A 5063-nucleotide genomic window follows, 5' to 3' on the forward strand; every position below is an offset into this window, starting at 1 on the left:
AGGCCCCCAGCCGCCGGGGAGAGACCGCCATCAGTGTCCCGCCAACCCTGATGGCAGCGGCGCCCCCAAATGCTGGCGGCCCAGGGGGCCCTCCCTGCCTAGCAGGCTCGGGCTGCGAGAGCTCCCGGCCACCCTCCTGCCTGCTCTGCTCCGGCCGGGGCTGGGCGACGCGCTCTCCCACATCCTGCTCTTCCCTTCCTGCATCTGGGACCTGGGCGCCCTGGTGGGCCGGGGATCGTTGCCATCTGGGTGCTGCTCATGGCCCTGGGCCCAGGCACCAAGGATCTCAGACGCTGGCCACCGCCCGAGCCGCCCGTGATCACGTGGGAGGGCTTCTACAGCTTGGAGTCCAGGATGCCCTCCCCCATGCCATGTCCACACCGCCATTCCCATCTCGATGATCCTCCTCACCTATGGGCGCCGGCAGTATCCTCATATCCGGACTGATTCCCAGCTGGTGTTCTCTAGTTCGCCTAAGTTGAATTTACATGGGAATGCACTTTATTCTGGATATATATAAAAAATTTTGGAGAGATTTTTACTATAGGGCACGTGTGCTCGCCAGAAAGACAGAGAGAGACAGAGAGACAGAAGGCGAGAAATCACCTCCCAGGGGGTATAGCCACACTGCAATCCTTCTCCTCCATTCTCCTCTCAGGATCTTGGGCACACACGCACATGTGCCTGGCATGAGTTTAAGCCACCAAGTCTAGGCCTTGAACCGCAGTCGACTGCATGAGAGTCCAGCGACATGCCCATTGCACCAACTGCTAGTCCTACATTCTGGATATTATTGGTGGATTCCTATGCTCCCTTTTCATCTTAACTGTCTTCTATCCACTTGTCCTGATTGACAACCTCAAACTCACAAATATGCTCCATTATTCATCATTGGGCTTCATTTAGCTTTGAGGATCTTTTTTCTTTTCTTTCTCTCTCTCTTTTTTTTTGAGAGTTTTTTGCTATAGGGCTAGTGCGCTCACCAGAAAGACAGAGAGAAACAGACAGATAAAAGCAAGAAATTATTCCCCAAATGGGATGGCCATGCCACAATCCCTTCTCCTCCATTCTCCTCTCCGGATCCTGGGCACGCAAGCACATACGCCCGTGAGTTTAAGCAACTGGTCTGGGACTCAAACTGCGGTCAACTACATGGGAGTTCAGCGACATAACCATTACACTAACTGCAGGTCCCGAGGATCTTTTCTTTCACTCTTGATACCTGGAGCACCTCTGGAGGAAACACAGCCAAGATTCTAGGAAGTGATACTGGAACTGGATGTCCATCTCGTGTTTCTTATAACATGGGTCTAATATTAGATCCTTCTCTAGAAACATTACCTTTAACTATGTCCTCCCCATTAGTGTGACTCTGACTGAGAAAGCCATATTGCCCATTCTCATAGGGATAGGGGTTGTACTCATAGTTATCCATCATGGTGGACATGGGGGGCTTTTTCTTTTTTTTGGAGAGGTTTTGCTGTAAGGTTCGTGTGTTCACCAGGAAGACAGACAGAGACAGAGAGACAGAAAACGAGAAATCACTGCCCAGGGAAGACGGCCATGCTGCAATTTTTTCTCCTCCAATCTCCTCTCAGGATCCTGGGCATGCACACACTTGCGTCCGGCGTGAGTTTAAGTCACCGGGTCCAGGACTCAAACTGTGGTCGATTACATGGGAGTCCAGTGACATAGCCATTACGCTAACTGCTGGCCATAGGGAGGTGTTTTTAAAGGACCAAATTTTCAGAAAAATTCATTTTTGATTTTTTTGTTTATCTTTTTTCCCCTAAGTTTTGTACACCATATTGAATGTACTTTATTTGCAACCGTTCTGGATATCATTTTAATAATTCAGGTACTGAATTTTATTGTTTGCTAATTGTGCCTTTTTGTTGCTGAATTAAAAAATACCATGTATGCTGTGATATAAAAATAAAATATTAACTTTATATTAAGTTACATATACTCAGGTCATTTTAAAAACATAGAAATGAAAGTGAATACCCCTAACTCTTTAGCTATTATTGAGGAAGAAATGTGGAATGGGTTAAACTTTACCACTAATTTATTGAAAAGCTAAGTATTTCCATTTTTGTAGAAATTTTTCTGTGCATTGTAAGTTATAGGAACAAGATTTTTTTTTGTACATTGTCTTAAATGTTTATACTGCTGATAGATATTTCCAATGAGTGGGAATCTATTTCCACAAGTAATTGAAATTTATAGACGGAACAATGCACATGTAAACAAACCATTTTTTCTGAATTATTTGGAAAAGATTAGATTTAGCATGTTAACTTTTCATACCCATTTATGAGCTACTTAAGGTAAATTCTATAATCTAAAAATAAGAATTTTCAGTTCTTTTATTTTTTTAACTTATTTTCATAGTGGAAAATTTGGGTATAATATTAAATGGTTCTTTTGTCTGTCTGTGCCTTTATACTTTGAAGTGTGATTGTAATTAGGTTAACATTAAGTTAAGTTTCTTTGTAGGTTTTTCATAAAGAAGAAAATTACCCTTCCATATAAATGAACATCAAGTATGAAATTACTGATATTAGTGCAATATCTATATGATTATACAGAAGTGTCACTTAAGATGTTTCTATTTTGGGCAGCATAACTATTTGAGCACCTATTTTTATAATTTTGACTGAGAATTTAGGGTCATGATAATTTTTTATCCAAATGAATTCTGATCATTTTAAGTAAGTCAACTAAATTTGGGCCCTTTACCTACTAGGAAACCAAGGCAATTACTAATATATTGATACATTGGAAAATGTGAAAAGAGCTTTTCTTTCTAAGTATGTGTTTAATGAATTGAATTTTAGGCTTCCAGAGTTTGAATTTTTGCTCTCCTATTAATTTTCATGTCTAGTTTAAAATGTATTTGAAAGTATTTTATTTCTTTGTGTCTTATTATTTTCTGTACTATGACAGTTCTACACTAAGTGTATTTTAAAATAAAAGCCAATTTTAAGATTAAAAAAAAGAAACTCAGTGATAGCAAAATGTATATGAAATCCCTCCTACCCTGGTTTGTGGACAAAATCAAGGAAGAGTCAGGTACATCTCCCACACGCAGACCTACACCCCAAATAATTAAAGATTTGTTAGATTAAACATGGGAAAGATTAAATGTGGGAGCTTTGGAGAAATAATTATCAGACACTTGAATTGTAAATAGACTTGGAACAACACCTACCCTATGAGCCTGGTGTCTTATCTCATATATACAATAGAACAGTTTTCCAACTGTAATACCTATTGAACATTCAAAAATCAGCTTAGGGGGTGGGAATCATATTTTAATGACTCCAAGAGAATTACCATATTAATAATTTGTTTCTGTCCACAGAGCATTGGGATGTGCAGGTTCAGGGTGAAGAAAGAGGTGACCTGGGCTTTGCTTCCCCTTATTGTTTTGTCAAAAGGTGGGTTTTTGCATTCAGGTGTACAAATGTGATTCAAGAAGCTCCGAATTTGGGTTGATCCAGTCCAAGATGGGCATGGGGCAGGTTTGTTACATTCTTATCAGAGAGAAAGAAGAGGACATCCAATCATAGCAAAATTATAGGAGTCTTTATTATCAGCAACTGCAGGAACACTCATGTCTCTCAAAGACTCCACAGCCCTGCATGTAGGGAGAATGGTGCTTGTAAAGGCAAAAACCACATTTGGGTTGACTAGGCAGGAGCAGTAACTGTTGAGGAGGGGTGGAGAAGAAAGGGAGAAGGAATTCCTATGTAAAAGCAGTTACAGAAGCCAAATCAAGCAGGTTAAGAATTTCTAAGTGCACTTTACTGTTCCTTGCCTAAACATAATAGAACCTTAATGGTTTTCATGGCTCAAGGCAAGGGGTTATTGCTAAGGAACATCTTAAATTAGGGAGTTTCCAGTTATTTAGCCAAGAAAGTAGGAATGTTAATCACTCTGCTTAGGCAAAAAGGAGGAAGCAAGTTTCCAATATAGAGAATTCAAAATGGAGGTTCTCATACTTCAGGTTGAAGATCTAGGGGGTATGATGGCAATGAGTTCAGCTTCCAGCTTTGCTACAGGATCTTGATGAGAGACTGTCCACTCTCTCCACTCCTATTCAATATAGTACTGGAAGTTCTAGCTAAAGCAATCATACAAGAATAAAATAAAAGGCATTCTCATAGGGAACAAACAGTTAAAATTACCTCTGGTGGCAGATGACGTGATTGTATACATAGAAGACACAATAGTATACACAAAGAAACTGTTCGAAGTAATGAATGAATACAGCAAAGTGGCTGGATACAAAATTAACTTACAAAGATTTATAGTATTTTTATATACAAACAACAAGCAGACAGAGACAGAACTGAAGAACATAATTCCATTTACCATAGCCAAAGAAAGTATAAGATACCTAAGAATAAAATTAACCAAGGAAGTTAAGGACCTCTTTAAGGAAAACTATGAAAATATTTAAAAGGAAATTGAAAAAGACAGAAAAGAAGAAAGACATCCCATCTCCCTGGATTGGGAGAATTAATATAATCAAAATGGCAATCCTACCCAAATTAATCTACATATTTAATGCAATCCCTGTAAAATTACAAGAGACAGTCTTCACAGATCTAGAAAAGACAATCATAGAATTTGTCTGAAATCATAAAAGATCATGTATTGCCAAAGCTATCCTACACAAGAGTAGAGTTAGTGGCATTTCTTTTACTGACCTCCAAATATATTACAAAGAAGTGATAATAAAAACAGTATGGTACTGGCACAAAAATAGACATGAAGACCAATGGGGCAGAGTAGAGACACCAGAAATAAACCACAAAATTTCCACCCAACTAATCTTTGAAAAAAGGTATCCAGTGGGAAAAGAAAAACTTCTTTAGCAAATAGTGCTGAAAAAACTGGGTGTCCACCTGCACAAAGATGAATCTGAACCCCTGTCTGTCACAATTAACAAAAATCAACTCGAAGTGTATCAAAGATCTAAACCTAAGAACACAAACTATAAAACTACTTGTGGAAAACACTGGGAAAACTCTGGAAGACATTAGGGTAGGGAA

General features: G+C 39.4%; 1 pseudogene; it reads left to right on the top strand.

Annotated features, from left to right (window-relative positions):
* Positions 1-2: 2 nt before the first annotated feature.
* LOC102480978 (sphingosine-1-phosphate phosphatase 1-like) overlaps positions 3-5063 on the top strand; it is a 14387-nt pseudogene continuing 9326 nt past the window's right edge.

This window comes from Tupaia chinensis, unplaced genomic scaffold (genome assembly GCF_000334495.1).
Source record: "Tupaia chinensis unplaced genomic scaffold, TupChi_1.0 Scaffold144252_1, whole genome shotgun sequence".
Taxonomy (NCBI): Eukaryota; Metazoa; Chordata; class Mammalia; order Scandentia; family Tupaiidae; genus Tupaia; species Tupaia belangeri.